This window comes from Canis lupus, chromosome 3, assembly GCF_048164855.1.
Source record: "Canis lupus baileyi chromosome 3, mCanLup2.hap1, whole genome shotgun sequence".
NCBI lineage: Eukaryota > Metazoa > Chordata > Mammalia > Carnivora > Canidae > Canis > Canis lupus.
Window position 1 is genome coordinate 48,102,108 of NC_132840.1, and position 20,856 is coordinate 48,122,963.

The 20,856-nt window shown below is 48.2% G+C and overlaps 1 protein-coding gene across 10 annotated transcripts in view; it reads left to right on the forward strand.

Moving 5' to 3' along the window:
• Positions 1–453: 453 nt before the first annotated feature.
• EPN2 (epsin 2) overlaps positions 454–20,856 on the forward strand; it is an 85,303-nt gene continuing 64,900 nt past the window's right edge. For 8 of the 10 annotated variants that reach the window (XM_072820916.1, XM_072820920.1, XM_072820925.1 and 5 more), the window contains exon 1: positions 454–611. The gene's annotated coding sequence lies outside the window, so the exon portion shown is untranslated. Of the gene's footprint in view, positions 612–5,040; positions 5,142–20,856 lie in introns of all 10 variants that reach the window. The other 2 variants (XM_072820917.1, XM_072820918.1) reach the window with 2 other exon arrangements.

Below are 20,856 nucleotides of genomic sequence, written 5' to 3' on the forward strand. Positions count from 1 at the left end.
GCCCCAGCTCTGGAGGAGAGCCCCTATTGGAATAATGTTTCCAAGTGCATATTGCAAGGCGAGGGTAAGAACGGGGTTTCAGCGCTGATGGAGGGCTCTGCGTGCGCGCCTGAGGCTGGCGAGATGGAGTATGGGGTACGGGGGGGGGATTTGTCGGGGAACGGGGTGTCTGAGTGAAAGTTGCCGAGTGCGTGGGTTCGGGTGTGTATTTGGCAGGGTTTGTGGGCGGTTGGAGGGTGGTCGTCAAGAGGCGTGTGTGGGGCTTGGGGGGACGCTCGAAGGACTTGGGCGCAGGTCGCGAGGCACCGCGGGGAAGCGGGGCGCTCTGAGTGGGGTCGTGGGTCTGTGGGGGGAGGTCGCGGGGGCGGGGCCTGGGGAGGGGCGGGGCCTCGGCGGGCTGGGGGCGGGGCCGGCGGGCGCGCGCACGCAGCCGGCGCGCCCCCTCCCGGCCGCCATGTTGGCTGGTGTGTGGGTGTCAAACGGAGCTAGACGCGGCGGCGGCGGCGGCGGCAGCGGCGGCTGCGGCGGCTCCGCGGGCTTCGGTCGCTCCCGCCTCCCCAGTGCCACCCGCGGCCGCAGCCGCGTACCCGGGCAGGCTCGGAGGAGCGGAGGTGAGCCGGGGCCCGCGAGCCTCGGGGACGGGGGGGTGGGCGGGCGGGCGGGAGCGGGGCCCCCGGGCGCGGACCCTCCCCTCCCCGGGGCGCGGACGCCCTCCCTGCGCGGCTGCCCTCCGGCCAACCCCCCAGAGCCTGCCCGGGCTGGGTCCCCAGCTCAGGTGGGACCCTTTCCTTTCCAGCCAGGCTCCGCCCCACGGGTTGGAGCATGGCCCCCTCCCCATCTGGATCCCGCTTTCAGCCTCAAGGGAGCCCCCCCCCCCCAATCTCCCTGTCGGGGAACTCTCCCTCTTACGTCCTCGGAGTCAGGGGCTCAGCTCCAGGAGCCTCTCCAGGCCCTCATCCTCCACCTTTCTGCGGGAACCACCCCGCCCCTCCTCCCCAGACCACTTTCCTCCCCGGGTCGGGCCGGGCGCCCCCTTCCTCCCGAGCCGAGCCCGATCTCCCTCCCGGCCGCCCCCGTGCACAGCCCAGCCCCTGTTTCCTCCAGGAATCGGGGGAGGGGTCCTCGCTGTCCAGGATTGCGTCCGGTCGCCGCTCTCCTTCGGGCTGGAGCTGGGGGCCCCTTTCCCTCCCCGGGGACCAGGTTCTCCCTCCCCACCCCCGACCCCCACGGCACAGCGGGGACGGGGGCGGCAGAGCCTGGCTCCAGCTGCCTTTTGTTCCGCGTGGGATGCCAGAGACCCCGCCCGGCGGTCCCGTTCGGCTGATCCGGGTGGGTGAATGGGTGCGTGGGGGCCGGCCTCTTCAAGGAGACCCTTCCTCTCTCTGCCCGTGGGGCGGCTCCCCCAGAGCGGAGCGCGTTGGCAGAGGCTGGCCCTTCCTAGAGGAGTCCGTGCCAACAGGTTTTTGTTTGCGACCTGAAGTTGGCCCAGTGGCTTCGCGGGGAGGGGTTGGGGTGGGGAGTGGGGGCACCTTGCCCTCCCCAGAAACCCCTGCAGGGGCCTGTGAAAAGCCCATTCCTCCTCCCAGGGGCACGACAGCCTGGGGTCCCTTCACTGTTTTGTCCTGGGGACGCGTCTGAAATCTGTGCTTTACGAGAGGACCGGGCTTGACCATCATTGGGGTCCAGAGATGCAATGATTTGCCCAAGGTCATGCAGTGCTACTGTGTCACTGCCAGAACTAGAAGCTTGGTCTCCCGGGTGCTCTCTTCGCACATTTTAGAATTTTAAAAGCGATGTTCAGGATAACACCCCTTCCCCCCCTCTTATTTTTAACATTCACACAAGATAATGGGCAGGAAAAGATGTGAAGTATGAGTTCTTCTTTTCTGCCTCCTCCCAAAAAAGCCCTGTGAAAGGAGAGGTTGGAACAGGAGGTTAAAACGATTGAAAAAGGTGAATTTTAATTACCACTCTCCCAATTACGTAAGATAATGAAGATTTGGCAGAAACCATGTACATCTTGTAGCTCTAGATAGCAGATGATAGGTGCTGGCAAAATCATATACTGAATCCTGCACAACAGTGATTGAGTTTGCACTGATAATTAAGTTTTCATCTGTATTTAAATGAACATCAGAAGGGACTCTGTTTTTTTTTTTTTTCTGACTTGTTCTTGTTCCAGTTGATTGTATTTGGGATAAGTGATGGTGTTGGGGAAGCTACCAAGATCTGAACTTTTATCTGTCTGTATTTTTACTTTTGTATTTTTAAAGCTTAGTAGTTTCTTTAGTTTTAACATTGGGTTGGTCATGTTACCACTGGACTTTTCTTTTGTAAGCATTGAATGAAATACTGGCTAGTAAAGAGTTGGGTAAAGTGCAAATTATTGTCAGACGTGATTCAGAATTGTATCCCACAAGACCCTGGAGCAGGAGCAAGTTTGGATTGTCCTGTGGGATATATTGATCTCTCAAGGAGGCTTTTTGCCTCCTTGAACCTCCAGTTTGACAGATGAGGAGTTTGGTGGAGAACTGTCTCCCAGCAAGGTGCGTTTTGTCAAACACGGTGGCACATGTTTGGAAATGTAAAACTTTCAAGTGATGATACTTAGCATGGTATATGCAGCCTTGAAAATGACCCATCCCGGGGGTGCCTCAGTGGCCCGGTCAGGTTAAGCGTCTGCCTTTGGCTCAGGTCATGATCTCAGGGTCCTGGGCTCCCAGGGTCCTGTTTTTCGTTGCTCCTCAGGAAGCCTGCTTCTCCCTCTCCCTCTGCCTGCTTGTGCTGTCTCTGTCAAATAAATAAATAAAATCTTAAAAAGGAAAGAAAATAACCCAACCCATAAAAAAGCCCTTGGAAAAACACAGTTGATGCCTCTTAGGTAACTGGTCTTCCATGGTAAGGCGTGGCTTTCCTAAGTGTTGGGATTCTGATAAGAGTCCTGCAAAAAGTAGATGAAGAGTTTTTAGGACTTTGATTTGTTTCAGTGGCTTGCCTCTTCCTGAACTTAAAAGAGTGGGCTTTTTTTTTTTTTTTAAATAAAGATTTCATTAGGTTGAGGGTAAACTTCAGTCTTTGGTGGGCTAAAGTGCCAAGAAATTTTCATGCATGGAGCTCTCTTTTCATACTCTTGGGAAGTGCAGTAAAGCTTTCGGGCATTTGTTCTTCCTATTCCCCAGAACCTTCCTGTTGGATTGATGGGCCATGGATGACTGTGGTGGTTGTCACTTGATGGCAGGAGTACCTGGTGACCCCGAGCCTTGCAGAAATAAAAGGGCTTGCATTGGGGGAACTTGAGGTTGGGGAGAGAAGGAATTTTGTAGATCTACTCCCCAGCCCCCCCATTTGTCTGCCAGACTTTCTGTTCGTGTGTTCCGTTTAAACAGACCTATTCTGTCAAGCCTTTGGCAGCCAATTTCAGCAGAGTCCCTCTCTAACTCTTCTCTCCAAGCCTTGCCACCCCCCAAGCAATCTTTTAGAGTGCTTAATCACCTTGTCTCTGTATCTGGGGCTTTTGTGGCACAGTGACATCTTTGAGGCTAGTCTTTGTTTACTTCTCCAGCACCCACCTCAGTCTCTGACATGGGGTCTGGGATGTGAATAAGCAGTCCAGGGGGCAGAGGAACAAACTTTTATTGATCTTCTACTACATGCTCCACTGTTATGTTTTGCTCTTGCAAAGACCACCACTGTTGGTCCAGCAGTCCTATGTCGTATGGGACGTCATGTTACATGACACATGGGTGTGTCATCAGCCACATGCATATTACCCCCTTTCTGCAGTTGGGGAAACTGAGGCCCAGGGGCTTAAGTCATGTACTCAAGATCACTCAGCCAGTGAGTGATGGGGCTGGGATTCCAACAGGTCTGTTGGATTCCAAAATATTATTGTGCCTGCTGCTTCATTTGAGAAAGCGAGTCTCACAGAAATGGAGACTTGTTGAAAGCCCTACCACAAGTTGACATGGACCGAGTTCCATGGGGTGATGTAACTAAGATTGCCGAGGGTGGGAGAGAGCACATTTTGTTTTTGTCGGCTGCATTATGAAATGACTGTTTATGTGCATCTGTTGAGTTTTTGAAAATTGACAGACCTTCTGATAACTTTGTCAATGGAATTTTCTTTGGTCTGATTTAGCTTGTTTGAGGTGCCTAAAAATAGAAACTTAGAAAAACAAAAGAGTGAAATAAGTGTAGGGGCCCTTAAGCGAGTACATGCATTCAGTGTAACCCATCTGTGGACTTGATTAGATCTACTTTCCTGTCATGTGGTTAAGTTTTTTATGTCTTGAAATGCAAAGTTATGACAGGGTCTTTATTATTATTATTTTTTTTTAATGTAATTTCATTTTGTCTCCACATCAACATATAACAGGAAAACAAAACAAAAACAAAAACAGGGGTTCCTGGGTAGCTCAGTCTGTTAAGGGGTCCTCTCCTTTTGATCTCAGCTTAGATCTTGATCTCAGGGTTGTGTTTGATCCCTGTGTTGGGCCCCCACACTGGGCCTGAAGCCTACTTAGGAAAAAAAAAAAAAAAACAGAACCAAAGGGAACAACAAACAAACCTATAACATGGGATTACCTCCCATCTGTGTGTGAGTGGAAAAATGGAGGCTCAAAGAGGAAAAGTAATCTGTGAGGAACTGGCACAGCCAGAAGTCAAACCAAGGTCTGTGTGATTCCCAAACCTGGCTTCCTACTCCACCAGCTTCTGTATAAAGCCCCACAGTGTGAATTCATTTAAGTGAACTAATTTAAATTACAGGATAAACTTGCAATCTTTAAAATCACCACCAAGTCTATGTAGAAGATTGGGAATTGTGAATGAGATTTCTTTTTCCTAACCTAGGATCTGTGAAAGCACTGTGGGTTGAAAGTCAAGAGTTTAATGAACCACTTGAACTGATAGACACCAGATTTAGGGTTAGATTAAAAAGAAAAAAAAAAAAAAGGGCCTGCCTTCTTTGAACCAGATCTGCAACATTGTTAAAATGCTCTGTGTCCATGCATTGGATTCTTTCTGGTGACTCATTCCCAGCATCCCCAGGTACTGGAACCGGCTTTGTGCCTGGGCACAGAAGAGCTTTCCTGTCCCTGTCAAGGCTGTACTTTCAAGCAAGCGCTCTGGAGACAGAACAGGTAACTTAATTCTCTTCCTATTCAAAGCAATGCTAGGCAGTGGGTGCACAGAGGGCTGTAAATGAAGGGACTCTCCCTGCACCCCCTCACGGCAACCCCGCTGATAAATGGAGCAGGGAAAAGCAGGTCCGTCCTGAGGGATGGCTGACCATCTAGGCCTGATGCATGATGTGGATTTAAAAGCATCTATAATTAATCACTTCTGAGTGCAGGCTTCATCCTTCCTCTCACTCCCACCCCTCTTAAGCTAATGTCATCGTCGCATCCCGGTGGCTCAGTAGCTGAGGGCTCCAAATGGTCCAGACAATTTGGCTACAAAAGCCATGGGAGAAATAGCTTTGGAATCAGGTGCGAGTACAAATTGGTTTCCTGGCCGGGCGGATTTGAGCACTCTAATCACTGAGCTCTGTTTTCCTCCTCTGAAATGGGGCTGATAATAACCATCTTGCAGAATAGACTGGTGTTTCTCAGACTCCAAGCATGTGTTGGAATCACCAGAAGTCCTGTTAGACAAGACACATTGAGGGGCTCCACCCCAGAGTGTTTTGGTAGATCTGGGAGGAGGCCTGAGAGTGTGCAGCTTCAGCCAGGAGGTCTGAGAGTGTGCAGCTTCTGGGTGCTACTGATGCTCCTTGCCCAGGAATCAGATTCGGGGACCCTGCCCCAGCGGAGTGAGTAAGTAGGGGGTGTCAGGTGTCAGCAATACCTGACTGTGCTGGGACATGCAAAAACAGCAGTGCTTCTCTGCCTCTGAAATGCTCCAAAATTGCTCAGAAGATGATGGTATGACACTTGGGAAGGGAGTTTAGTTTGTCAGAGATGTTTTTGCTCTGTTCTTAAGTGATTAGAACTTGGACTGTTGTCACAGGCTTCATCACTATGTGAGTTAGGACGTTTTCCTTGATGAAGGGAACGTAAGACGTCAGTGCCCTTCGAAGAGGCAGTGCATCTAGGATTCTGTTTGACAAGCTGGTTCATCATTCCCACACATCAAACAAGATGTTCACTGTCAAGGCTTTTCAGAAATGCAGCTGAGAAAGGGCAGGGCACCAGGCAGACTCCCACGGGGCCATTAGGGTTGGCCACTGGTGTTAATGGAAGTCATTCCTCCTCCCTCCAATGGTTCAGATTGATTTAATATTCTTTGATGTTTAGAGTTTGTGGGGGGAAATGATTTTCCACTAATAGTAATTATTAGCTTGTCTATCAAAATTAAACTCTGTGTGTGAGCCCTGACAGTTTTTGAATGTCTTCTGTGTGCCAGGCCCTATGCTGCTCCTTTTACGCACAATATTTAATTTTCATTATAATCCCACAAAGTCATTATTTCCCTATTTGCATATGCAAAAACTAAGGCTCTGAGGGGTTTAGCAACCTGCCTCAGGCCATGTAGCCAGTAAGTACCCCAGCTGGCATTTGCTGCCACCTGTGTCAGATTCAAAACCGCATTATTTCCACTACCTCACTCTGCAGCTGTGCCAGGTGCTCCCATTCATTGCCTTGCGTACCCTCAGAGGAACTCTGGGAGGTACGCATTTCACAGATGAACAGACTAGCTCAGAGGGGCTAGGCTTGTTCACAGGCACCCACCCAGTCCCATACCTATCTGGTTTGGGAACCTCATGAAGCAATATCTGTGACAGTGCCTCACCTCCCAGTCCAGGGCCATGGAAGTACATTCAGAGACCTCAATCTGCCTGGTTGCGTACAACAGGGACCCGGGAAGACCCCAGCTGGCTGGGAGGAAGTCTGTGTGGGCTGATAAAGGTTTTTGTGTTTGCAAAACTGTGTTAAAATAATTGCCCAAATTGCTCTGAGGAAAGGGCTCATTTCTTTTTAACTCTGTAATCCTGAGGCTCTGTGCATTGGCTCTGTAAACATGACACATGGGAATTAAGGACTATAAAAAAAATCTGGTTAATGTTGTTGTTAAAATGTGATCAAATTCATACAGAAGAACTTGATAGTCTTAAAAAGTTGTATAAATAAAAATATAAAGTGTCTCCTTCCTTAGCAGGCAATTAACATATGACTTACAGTAAATGGATGATTTTTCTGGTCTTAACAGTGTATGTGGAGGTTGGGGTGTGATCACTTTCCCAAGGTTTGAAAATTGCCTGCAGCTCCCAAGCCAAGGAATGGTAAACAGCTATGTGTCAGTACCTGCCCTGCACTCTTGGGAGGCCCTGGAGGTTTGGACTCAAATTTGTTGTTTTGTAAACTCTTTAAGGCTGTGGTGAATAAATCATGAGACTTAGAAGTTGGCTATTCAAAGTCCGCCCCCTTTCCTTCTCTCCTCCCTCCCCCACAAAAAAAGTCATAGCTGGAGAGGAATCCTGACAGCCTGAAAAGTCACATTTTTACTTGAAAGCAGCCTCTCCATGAGTGCCTGTTTGATATCTGTTGCTGTCCTGGAGTATGGTGACTGTACTTTGGGCCCAAAAAAGTTAGGAAATACATGACAGGAATAATTTTTATGCCACTTTATGAGAGGCAGTCCAGTTCATGTAGAAGTATGGGCATCAAATCAAGGACAATTTCATGATATTAGAGCAGAATATTTGAGGTCGATGTGGGCCTGGAAAATATGCAACATGTGGTCTCTAGTCAAAATGATGGGTGTAAATAAAATGCTATGTTTCTTGCCACCGGTCAAGAAGACAAAATTAACATTTGTGAGACAATTAGAAGCTGATGGTTTGCTGAGCTGTGCTTTTGATTCTTTGTCAGGATGTCAAGAATGGAGGAAAATCTGAAAGAGTCAAAGATGTCAGGGAGAAGGTAGGATTTGAGGTGGACCTCAAAGGACAGGGAACAGTGTGATACAGGAGACAGATGGGAAGGCATTTCAGATTGAGGGAACAGCAGGGAGCAAAGCTTAGGGTGGGTTTGGGCAGGTGCCTGCATGTATGTAGGGGAGTGTGTACCCCACCTACACAGAAGCAGTTCTGCTAGATGGATGCCTGCTGGGAACAGTGAGAACTAAGGTGACAGGGTGGCCACTGGCTCTGAAGAGGGAGGCAGCGGCCTTGAGATTTGGTAGTGTTGGCAGTAGGGAACTCAGGTGTTTGGGGAGAGGCTTTGTGGCAGGGCCTGACCAGGCTGGTTGATGAGACTGGCTAGGTCACAGTTCCAGAGACAGCACAAGGGTACTCCCTTTGTCAGTACAAAGGGAGGTCCTGGAGTCTGGTTCTGTTTGGGGAGGGGCAGGTGCCCTGGGGGCCTGGGTGCTGGCTGGAAAGTGTGGATGTGACAGCCTGAGAGCCTGCAGTTTTTATCCTTGGCTGCACCTGCAGGTCACATGACCTGGAAAGCTTTTTAAAAATGCCTATGATAGGGCCCCACCCGAGACCATGGAGGGAGACCCAGTAGGTTTTTTAGAAGTGCTCCAGATGATTTTCATGGTTTGTGTGGGCTGACAAGATGAACTGTGTGCTCAGGGGAGCCTCTGGGAGTGTCAGGGAGTAGAAGGTGGGAGAAAATTGGAGCAAGAAGAGAGCCAGAAGCCTTTGCAGAAATGAGATGCAGGGCGTTGGGCCCCAAGCTACTGTAGAGTAACTGAGGACCAGCTCGAGGAAAGATGGAAGGGGCGCCGATAAAGTGGCATCGTGCCAGGGAGAGATGGCCACCTGGGCTGCTGGAGTTTGTCTTTGAGCTCCTTGGTCAGAGGGGCCTGGTTTAGCCAAAAGTGTAGACCAGGAGAGGGCAGGAGAAAAGATTGTGACCCACCTGTTTGGTAACCCTCCTTCTGCCTGATTTTCAGCCAGGTCTATGGAGCAGGCACAGTGGGTTCTTATCTAGTCCTTAAAGCCTGTGAGCCAGAGTCCTCCTTCCCCCTCTAATCGTAAAGACTGCAGCAAACACTACTTATAAAACTTAAAACTGCATTTCTTCAAAGTACTTTTTTTTTCAAAGATTTTATTTATTTGACAGAGCACACAAGCAGAAGAAGCAGCAGGGAGAGGGAGAAGCAGGCTCCCCATTGATCAGGGAACCTGATGCAGGGCTGTATCTCAGGACCCTGGGATTATGACCTGAGCTGAAGGCAGATGCTTGATACAAGCGACTGAGCCACCCAGGCACCCCAAAGTAATTATATTAAAGATAGTTGTGGGAAAAAAAAAAAAAGATAGTTGTGACTTAGAGTACCTAATTGAGGCAAATTCACTTTATTAGTCGAACATCAGAAGGGAGGTTTTACCCGGTGCGTTTAATGCATATCACAATATCATAATTTATGATATTTTCAGAAAAAAATTAGTTTATAGTCCAATTCATTCAAACCTTAGTGTTTATTGAGCACAGAGCTATTATGCCCTATAGTTTGTGAATGCATGAATGATGCAATGTAAGTTCCTGCCTTCAAGTAGCTCATGGTCTGCAGAGAGTGGCTCCTGACAGAGGAAAATGTATGGCAGCCTTGGGAGGGAGAAGTTTAAAAAGTGGTATCAGATACTGAGAATGAATCTGGGGGTCAGAGAAGACTTCAGAGGAGATGATAGGTAAGTAGAGTCCTAAAGGAAAAGTGGGAGTTCTGGGGGACACAGATGAGAGGCCTTCAGGCCAGAGAACAGGGTCAGGGTCAAGCTCCAGCTAAGCAAGGAGGGTGTGGAAGAGGGAGGGCTGGATATGCTGTAGAACAGGCAGAGTGCTTAGCTCACTCTGAGTTGGGATGCGGCTTTCACACAATCTTTTGGTGGTGAGTGGGCAGTGCTCTGGGTCCTCCACTTTGCTTCTGATCAGAGCAGCTCCGTTCTGCTCTGAACGTGGGAAACTAAAAAGAGTTCCTTTGAAAAGTGTTTCCTCTGCTGTTTGAAAAAAAAAAAAAAGTACCCAAAGTGATCTCATTGCTGGGGAGTCACTGTGAGCAAGAGAGTGCCCTGTAGGTGGCTGGGAGGGAGGGCCTGGAGGCTTCCCCAGGGAGCTAAAAAGCCCTCCCTTCTTTGCTTTTGCAGGAGAGGGCGGCCCTGAGAAGGGTTCTCACTACTTCTACCCTCTACTGTAGGCCAGTTTCTCAGATCCTAGGGCAAGGTCTGTGGTGCTGTGGCTAACAGGTCCTTTGGGAGTGGAGCTACTTACACTCAAACAGCTTTTTTGTTTGTTTGTTTCGTTTTGTTTTGTTTTGTTAAGTAAGCTTTACCCTTAAGTGGGGCTTGAACTCATGATCCCGAGAGCAAGAGTTGTATGCTCTACCCACTGAGTCAGCTAGATGGCCCAAGCAGCTGTTTTTCCAGAAATCCCTGGAGAACTTTCTGACTGGGTTGTGAAGGTAAGGGACCTAGTAAACCCTGGGATGCATATCAGAGTTTGTGTGCCAGCCTCTGTGTTGAGTAGCCAGGAGATGGCCCAACCCTCAGTGCTCCATGGAGAAGACTAAAGTGGTCCACGGGCCCCATTCAGCCCACAGACATGTTTTGTTTGGGCTGTACTGTCCTTTTTTAAAAAATTAAAGTTGATTGCTGTATTAGTTTCCTGTGGCTGCTGTAACGAATTACCACAAATGCGGTGGCTTAAAATAATAGTCCTATAGGTTAGAATTCTAACACAGATCTCAGGGGGATAAAGTCATGGTGTAGCAAGGACTGTGTTCCTTCTCAGAGGCCTTAGGAGAAGATCTGTTTCCATGCCTTTTCCAGCTTCTGGAGGCTATCCATGTTCCTTGAATTGTGGCCCCTTTTGTCTTCAAAGCCAGTCATAGCTAGTCATGTCCTCATACTGGCTCACTCTGACTGACTTTTCTGCCTCCCAATTCCACGTTAAGGATTCTTGCCATTACGTTGGGCCCACTGGATAATCCAGGCACCTCTCCCTATTTTGAGGTCAGCTGGTCAGAAACCATGTTCCCATCTGCCATTTTAATTCCCCTTTGCCATGTAACTGGGATTAGGATGTGGACATCCTTGGAAGGCATTATTCTGTGTCCCACAGTTGCCAACATGAAAATCAGGAGATCTTACATAGCAATCCAGACTTGGAGCTTCATTGACAAATCAGAACACTTGGCAGCCAGGGGACTGCACTGTTGCCTGGCAACAGTGGGCCAGCGCCAACGTTGGCGCCATCTCTGGATGGGGTTTCGTATGCCAGTTCTCTACAGCTCCCACCCCTCCCGTGATGCCTCGTTTCCCTTCCATTGCCCAGGCCCTGCTCTGGAGACCAGGGTCCTATATGGAGTTAGTTGCGGCAGCATCGGGTTCAGAGTGGTGGCGCTTGCCGACCTTCCTGTTCCGTGCCCTCCTCCTTGCCCTTGTGCTCACCCTCCCTGCTTTAGATGCTCATCTTGCACTCTCCTCTGCCTGGCACACACCCACACCTCCACTCCATGCCCCCCTCTCTCTGACCCAGGGCTCTATACTCCAGAGCATCTCTGATGCTATTTTAGGTGGTAATGTTTGTACCATAACTCCTTGTCTCCTGTCTTCTCTTTTTCTGGCACCCAACACCAGTACATTCTGGTGCCTTCCATTGGGTGTCTTGCATTGGCATTTGTGAGAAGCAAGTCTTGATAATGTACCTTTAGAGCACAAGTAAGGATCACACAACGCACATTTAGCAGAGCATCCACTACGGGCCATGCACTTTCCTAGATGCTGGGAATGCAACGGGGGGGAGGGAACGATACCTGCCTTGCCTCCCACCCCTCATCTAGTTCTCGAAGAGGAAGGAGGAAAAACAAGTGGGTAGGCTTATAATTTTAACCTCCTGCTGCATTTAGGGAGAGCCTGGCAGCATTCTGCTTCCTTGAGGCTGGGAGGGAAGCTCTGTCTCCAGTGGTGGGAGTTCCGTAGCTCTGTTAAAGGCATTTCAGTGAAAGATTTCCTTGTTTCCAGGCCCTAGCTGATAGCTGAATTTTGAGCAGGCATCTTGGAGGCCTAGATAATGTATTGGTTTGCAATGTGAAGGACTAGGTCGGATGACTCCATGTGCTGCTGCCTGGCAGTCTGAACTGGGGCTCTGGTTCTTTTCTGGGGAGCCCTTTGTGTGGCCTTTTTTTTTTTTTTTTTTTTTTTTTATTTATGATAGGCACACAAAGAGAGAGAGAGAGAGAGAGAGAGAGAGAGAGGCAGAGACACAGGCAGAGGGAGAAGCAGACTCCATGCACCGGGAGCCCGACGTGGGATTCGATCCTGGGTCTCCAGGATCGCGCCCTGGGCCAAAGGCAGGCACCAAACCGCTGCGCCACCCAGGGATCCCTGTGTGGCCTTTTGTGGACAGGCCTGCCTGGTGACCCTAAACTGTGGGGCACGAGGTAGAGCCACCAGAAATTGACAGCTTAAGGGCATCTAGTTCTTTTACCTATGCAGAGTTTTATTCAGAATATTAAAGATTCGGGAATTGTTTGAAAACAAAGCAAAACTTTTTATTATGGAGAATTTCAATCATATAAATATGGAATAGTTCAGCGAATTCCCATCACTGAGCTTCAGCAGTTTTTTAATCTAGGAATCTCCCCCTCCTTCCTCTTTGATTATTTCAAAGCAAATTCCAGACTTACTTCATGGACAAGTGCTTCAATATGCATCACTAGCAGATATGGACTCTTTGGAAACTTGTTTTTAAGACAAGATTGATCAGCTATCCTAATTTTGGTTTTTGAATGCTCTGGGATTGAAACTGACTTTCTGCCTGTGTGGAATAATGATCATCTTTATATAAAATCTTAACGAGTTGAATTTTATTAGCACTTTTATTAGGGCAAAACAGATTTTTAAAAAATATTAATTAATTGCCTGATTAATTATTTTGAGTGAGTGAGCCAACGGGCATGCACAGTGTAAGGGTAGTGGGCAGAGAGAGGGAGTGCGAGAATCCCAAGCCAGACTCAGTGCTGAGCATGGAGCACAAGGTGGGTTTGATCCCATGACCCTGAGAACATGACCTAAGCCAAAATCAAGGGTTGGATGCTTGACTGATTGAGCCACCCAGGCACCCCAAAACAATGAGAATTTTGCTATATTAATTTTTTATTATAAAATACATGTAATACAAAGTTTATTGTGGTAACCATTTCAAAGTATTAAGAATTCAGTGGCATTAAGTATATTTACACTGTTGCACAATCATCACTACAGCATAGTTGCACTTTCTTCATCACCCTAGAAGGCAGCCTTTGCCCATTAAGTAGTTGCTCCCTATTCCTCCTGCCCCCCAGCCTCCCAAAAGGACTGCTCTGCTCTCTGTCCTTGGGTTTTGCCTACGCTGGGCATTTCATGTGCTTGGTATCATACGAATGTGACCCTCTGTGTCTGGCTTCTTTCACTTAGCATCATGTTTTCCCTGTTCAACCATGGGATCACATGTGTCATTCCTTTTTATGGCTAAATAACATTTCATTGTGTGAATAGACCAGAATATGTAGATCTGTTCATCTGTTAATGGACATTTGGATTGTTTCCACCTTGGTGATTGTGAGATACCACTGTAACTTGTCAGCGCTTACTTTGAGATGTGGTGATGTGATATGCATGAATCAAAAAGAAAATGTCATAAATAAGGGGATAGAAGGTGGTTACTTCCTGACTCTGTTGATTTTTAACACATTTAAAAAGAACTTTTTACTGAAGCACATCATATGTAACAGAAAAGTACATTAGACGTAAGGGACTCAAGGGCCTCTTCTGTTACTGTTTGGTTTTGGTGGCTGTGAGGCCTGGTTACCAGGCTGTAAAATGGGGGGGACCTGCTCTTCTTAGACCTGAGAGATCACAGCTGTGGGTATGAGGGTGGGCGGTGGCCTTTCTCAGCATTGACATTGAGGGCAATGCTTGACTTTGCCCCCTCCTGAGTTATGGGGACAGACTCAGAGCTCTCAGTGTTTTCATGAGTCACTTCCTTTATTTCTGTACCTCAGTAAATGGAGCCTGTGCCCTTGCATTGTCATGACAAGGTGCTGGAGTTCAGGGTGGCAGTTTAGGTACCTTGTTTTCAGGAAAACGAAGTAGATCTGGTAGCATGTTTTATATGAGACATTGATTCCTATGAGGCTTTTGTTTCTAGCAAGGAGTTAGTGGACAGCCCTGTGGGTCAGTCCGTTGCTGACTGGGGGTGGGGGTACCCTTCGCAGGAGCTGCCCTGTGGGGTGAGATGTGGCAGATGCTCTCATTGCATCATGCTGTGTGTCCTCTTTCAGAGTGTGGGAGGGAGGCATTCATCTCAGGTCCCAGGACAAGGAGAAATTCTGTGAATCTGCTTCATTTCTATCTCGTGGACAGTGTGAATCCTCTTTGCTTTGGCCATCAAGAAGCTCAGCTCATGCTAGCTCTGGGGTGGCCTGCACTTGGGGTTCTCACCTGCCCCTCCCCCTTCTCTTTCTCTATTGCCTGGATTTCTTTGTTTACTTGTTTTTCATTGTGATCTGGGTTTCTCTAAGCCAGTGATTCTCTGCTTGGCTCACTTGACTTTATCAGAATCACCCAGGGAGTTTCTTTTTTTTAAATGCCAATGCTGGGATCCCTGGATGGCTCAGCGGTTTGGTGCCTGCCTTTGGCCCAGGCGTAGTCCTGGAGTCCCGGGATCGAGTCCCGCATTGGGCTCCCAGCATGGGGCCTGCTTCTCCCTCTGCCTGGGTCTCTGCCTCCCTTTCTCTGTGTCTCTCATGCATAAATAAATAAAATCTTTAAAAATACAAATAAATAAAATGCCAATGCTTATGCCCCACTACCTTCTGTTTTAATTATTCTGGGAGGGGCTTGAGCCTGGGTATGTTTCCAAAGCTCCCCAGAGATTTCACATGTATGGCTAGGGTTGGGAACCCGCTGCTTTAGGCCATTTCATATTTGTTTAGCAAACAAGGCAAGGATAAATAGAAAGGGTGGAGTCTGGGAGGACAGCCTACCCCAAAGTATGGTGGTGTAAGCACCTAGAAGCTGAGTAAAAAAGGATTATGTAGCTTCCAATGGTTTTCCTGCCAATGGAACCAGTGGGAAAGCTCTGAGGCACTCTTCTCTGTGGCCAGAACCACAGAAGTCTTAACTCCTGTACTAGGGTTGGGGAGGAGCGACTGGGATTTTGCTTTGCAGATCTCAGGCCTGCCTAGTGGGAGGATGGCTTCGTAACCAGGTCTTTTGGGCCACTCTAGACCCATTCCCCATGCCTGGGACTTAGGTTATGCCTAATTCTGATTGTGTTTCCATCTCCTTTACCAGAATAGACTGTCTGCAATGTAGTATTTCCAGGCTGATTTTCTTTTTGTCCTAAGTCTCGAAGAATGTTTAGGGTGACTGTTTTAATGGTCATCAAAGAAAATTTGGAAGTAGGAAGGACCAAACTCGAACTTGACCTCTAGCCTTGTCACTGTAGTCACTGTTAGTAGTTTGGTTTTCCCCAAGTTGTTTGTTTGTTTAGTACCCCGGGGGTCTTTATGGTTTGTGTGGCCATCACCAGGATGGTGCAGAGCTCACCCTTGAATGGCCACAGTGGGAAGCACTTCCTGTGATTTGTCCCCTCCTCTCTTGCTGGGGGTGGCAGGGTGTGCAGTCCCCAGAGGCTCCGGGAGGCCACTAGGGAACTCTGCTGGATTTATAAGGTTTATTAACCAGTTAAATGTGGGTAAGGGAGGGGGAGGCAGTTGGTGCTGGTGCTGAGCTGGGGAAGTATGGAGGGGGAAGCGGTCAGTGGGGAGGATGACTTCAGAGCTGGATGGTGGAACCAGACACCATTAGCACTGCATGCACTTCAGAGACTTCCAGAGAGGGACAGACTCTCACTTAATGGTCTCTGGGCCACAGTTTCCCCATTTGTGATATAAATGAGAGGGTAGGACTAAGTGATTCCTAAGACTTCCTTGACTCTCAGATGCTGTCTTCCATCCTTAGATGAGAGCAACAGTCAGGCTGGCAGGTATTTTGTTCTCTGAATGTATCTTTCCCCTTTGGTGATGCTGAACTGATAATGAGATGGTGATGTGAGTGTTGGCCTGTTCTTTCCACACAATTGATTGCCTCTCTTTTCAGAAGTCCCCAGAAGAGGAAACAGGCCAATTCCTTAGGAAATGTGTTTGTCTGAGGCTCACCAGCTCCCTCTGATCCAACCCAGAGAGCTGGTCTAGGTCGTGGGTCAACTGACTCACTTCAGGGAGACCCATGACATGTCGATGTCGGGTCATTTCCTCCTGGGGCCCTTGGCACCACATGGGGACAGGCAAAGGGGTTATTTGTGAGTCCCTGTGAACAGATCTCCCAAGTTGGTGGAAGGTCCTTGACGCACCCCTGGCTGGTTACTGAGCCACCTCTAGTGAATAGATGTCAGCTTCCCCTCAAGACTGCATATCCCTGGAGGAGAGCAGGCTCTGCTGCATGTCACGTCCAGCCCAGGGCCTGGTGGTGGCAGTGGATGGCTTAGTACAGACTTGTCACTTTGAGGTTTGAATTTGTGTGCTACATCACACTACCAACTGGTGGGTACGTAAGAAATCTTTTTGATAGAAATTTAAAAGCTATTACAGAGGGTTTTGGCTTTTTTTTTTTTTTCAATTTGGAAGAAGGAGGAAATCCATTTAAACCTTGGAAAAAGGAAACATACTGTGTTTTTTTAAGAGAAAAAACTCATTCTGTAACCTGGCTTCTGAATTGAGCTCTCAGAAATGAGACTTCTAAAAACACTGCCCTGTGAGGCTCATGGAAATATAATTTAAATTGGTCAGCCTAAGGTTGCTCTCCTTCCGGTAGGCGGTGTGGAAATACCGGCTTTGCTGCTGTTTTGTTGAAGACCAGAGAGTGCACTACTCTCGTTGATTTGGCATCTTTTGAGTGCTGAGTCACTTCAGAGGGAAATTTCCAGACAAATGAATATCATCCCTGAGGGCCAAAGCCTGTCCCTTGCTTGCAGCTTTGGTTTTCCTCTTTCTGCTTTCCCTGTTAGTGGACAGAGCTGGCTGGGCCGCAGGTGGGGAGGAGGGTTGGGAGGAGGGCCGTGCTCTAGGTGAAAGGCCCAGGCTGCCTGTGGGAGAGCTTGTGTTCTCTGATGGGTCCTGAGGTCCAGACTCCCCTCACCCTGGAGGGCCTGCAGAAGAAGTCTACTTTCCTTATCTCTGTCAACCCGGGCACATCCCCATTTGGCCTGCATGCTGTTTTCTAGCCTCACCTCTTACTGCTCTCTTCTCTCCACTTGCCAAGCTGTGTGCAGAGCCATTCATTTTGGTTGGAATGTGCTCTGCCTGCCACTTGCCCACCTTGACCACCCCCTTGACCACTCCAGGCCATGCTTGGCCTGTACCCTTTGGGCTTCTATTGTAGGGTATCCGCTCTCTGTGTTTCCCTGCTCCCTAAGGGCTGTCGTGTGAGCTCTTTGCAGATGGGGGTGGAGTCTGATGGATATGCATCCCCCAGTGCTCTGCTGCTGCCCGGCTGGTATCAGGTGCTAAGGACACACTTGCTGCACGAGTTGGGGCTCATAGCTTCTTCTTCTTCTTCTTTTGTTTTTTTAAAGATTTTATTCATTTATTCATGAGACACACACATACACACACACAGAGGGCGGGGGGCAGAGACACAGGCAGAGGGAGAAGCGGGCTCCATGCAAGGACCCTGACGTGGGACTTGATCCTGGGACTCCAGGACCACGCCTGGGCTGAAGGCAGGCACCAAACCACTGAGCCATCCAGGGATCCCCGGGTTCATAACTTCTTGTTCTTCACTCCCTTCGCCTTGCCTCTAGTGATCTAAGAGAGGCCTGCTCGGGTTTGGGGGTACATGGATCTGTGGGCCGTGCAGGGGAAAGTGCAGTTTGGAAAGGGGGATGGACGGCTGCAAAAGGCCACCAAGGGTTAGGGCCAGGGCTTTCACAGTCTTCTGTGAGTCTTCACATCACACAGATGTGAGGAGCCTGCTAGAGATCAATGCAGGGCTATTTGCTGGTGCCTCTCCTGCTGCTTTCCAACTGTGGTGGGGCAGGCAGGGGGCTGGGGGTGGGGCTCTAACAGATTGACAGGCCAAAGGACAGAGGACCTGGTTGACACTTAGCCCTGTGCTGCTCTTGGCACCAGCATCTGGGACCTGTTGTCCAAGAGCTTTGATTTGTTTTTGTTTTTTCAGTGAAGAAAGGGCTTCCTTTTTTTTTTTTTTTTTTTTAAGATTTTATTTATTTATTCATAGACACACACACAGAGAGAGGCAGAGACACAGGGAGAGGGAGAAACAGGCTCCGTGCAGGGAGCCCTATGTGGGACTTGATCCCAGGTCTCCAGGATCACACCCCAGGCTGCAGGCGGCGCCAAACTGCTGTGCCACCAGGGATACCACCCCCCCCTTTTTTTGGAATAAGCAACACATTGATATAGGCCTGAAATGAAGAGATTTAAAGTATACTTTGAGATATAGTAGTTTGGATATCTACCTTCTGGTCTTTCTTTATACAAATAAACACATTTATACCCTTATTTCTCTTTTTTGTTGTTGGAGAAAAGAACACACTGCATATATCCTACACCTTGCTCGTTTACCTACCACTGTTGCCTCGAGACTTTTCTGTGTCAGGGCTTGGAGAATTGTCATTCTCTTTCAGCCATGTAGTATTGTGAAGTTACTCCTTTCTTTTTTTTTTTTTATAATTTTTATTTATTTATGATAGTCACAGAGAGAGAAAGAGAGGCAGAGACACAGGCAGAGAGAGAAGCAGGCTCCATGCACCGGGAGCCTGACGTGGGAATCGATCCCGGGTCTCCAGGATCGCGCCCTGTGCCAAAGGCAGGCGCCAAACCGCTGCGCCACCCAGGGATCCCAAGTTACTCCTTTCTTTGGAGGAACAAAAGTTGTGTCTCTTGTTTTGTTTTGACTTCCATCCCCTATCCAAAGGCATTCGGGTTTCCAGCAGAATGTGCCTGCATCCAGTAGTCTTACCCATGTGTCCTTTCCCACACGTGCAGATGGACTTAAGGGTCACATCCCCCGGGGACACTGCCGGGTCAGAGGTAAACACATTTGTGACTTTGATAGATTTTGCCAAATTGCCCTCTTCGGTGCTTGTTATACTTTGTACTTCCATCAGCAAGTATGAGCACCTGTTTCCCCACAGCTTCACCAAGGGAAGGTGGAGTCAGATGTTTGGATTTTTGCCAACCTGACAGGTGTAAAAAAGTATCTCAATGTAATTGTTTTTGTTTTGTTTTACTGGCTGCTTGGAGTTTATTTTCCACTTGGTGCCAGGCACACAGTTACAAGGTGTCAGGAAGGCTCATGTGTGGCTTGGGTAGTAAAGAGTGGGGTTCTCTCAACTTCCTGTTTGGTGTTGTGCTATTTTGATATAAAAGAACCCAACTGCTTCAGCCTGCCTAGTCCTCAGTGTAGTTTTAATTTGCATTTTTCTGAAGTGTGAGCCAATCATGTCATGTTTAAGGACCATTTATATTTTTGTGTGGACAGTTTTTTTCCCGTTTTTTTTTTCTTGGGTTATTGGTTGTTTCTCAATTTCTGTGAGCTCTTTATATTTTTGGAAGATTACTTCGTTGCATTACGAGTTGGAAAAATTTCTTAGGCCGGGAATTATATCTATCTGGCCAGATTCTTTAAGTACTTCCCTCCCACCCCCATCTCCTATGTTTAAAGATTCAGACTGTGGCCTTGGGACAGAGTCTGATCTCTATTGGGATGAACTACAACCGTGGCTTCCTTCCAGGATTTTAAGTGAATTGACCACAGACATGCTTTCAACATGAACATACAATAGTGCGGATGCTTTTTGAGTCTATATGGGGATGGGCCACGTGATGCTGTGAAAACAACCAGCCCCTCACGTTTCTGTGGCTTGACACAGCAAACTTTATTTCTCGTCATGCTACATGTCCAGTGTGTGTGGTCATGGTAGTTATTCATGGGTCCTGGCTGATGGAGGCACCTTGTTTGGGTTTTTTTGGTTGTTGTTAATGGCTTTATTGATACATAATTTATACACCATGCAATAAAGTTCACTCGTTTGAAATATACTGCTCAGTAGTTTTTAGTATATTCAGAGTTATGCAACCGTCAGCATACTCTTATTTTACAACATTTCATCACTCTTCAAACACCTCATACCCATTAAGCAGTCACCCCCCACCCCCTCACTGCCCCCATCAGCCTCTGGCAACTGTCAGTCTACTTTCTGAATCTGTGGGTTTGCCTGTTCTGGACATTTCCTATAAATGGAATTATGCAGTATGCAGCCTTTTGTGGCTGGCTCCTTTCATTCAGTGTATTTTCAAAGTTCGTTGTGTTGTAGCACAGATCTGTGCTCCATTCCTTTTTAAGGCTGAGTAATATTCCATTTTATGGCTATACCACATTTTGTTTACCCGTTCATGTGTTGATGGACAAAGCTGTTTCCATTTTTTGGCTGTTAGAAGCAATGCTGCTGTGAACATCAGTGCACAGGTCTGTGCATGGACATGTTCTCCTTTTGGGTAAATAGGAGGCTCCATCTTGGCCTCAGGCCTCCACTGTCACCACCACCTTGGGAAGGGAGTTTGGAGAATCGCACACTGGCTTTCAAACTTTGACAGAAAAATGCCACCCGTTACTTCTAGCACATTTTATGGCCCCTGCCATGACTGACTTTGGGGTGGGGAAATGCAGAAGGACTTGAACTGGAAATACTTGGCGAGTAGAACTCATTACTACGGAGAAGAGCAGTGGGTATTCGTGGGACCCAGGACAGCGGTTCTGTGTGGATAGGTCAGGCCAGGAAGTGTTCATTAGGTAGGAGCTCTGGGGTAGAAATTACCTGGAATGAGGGACGCCTGGAT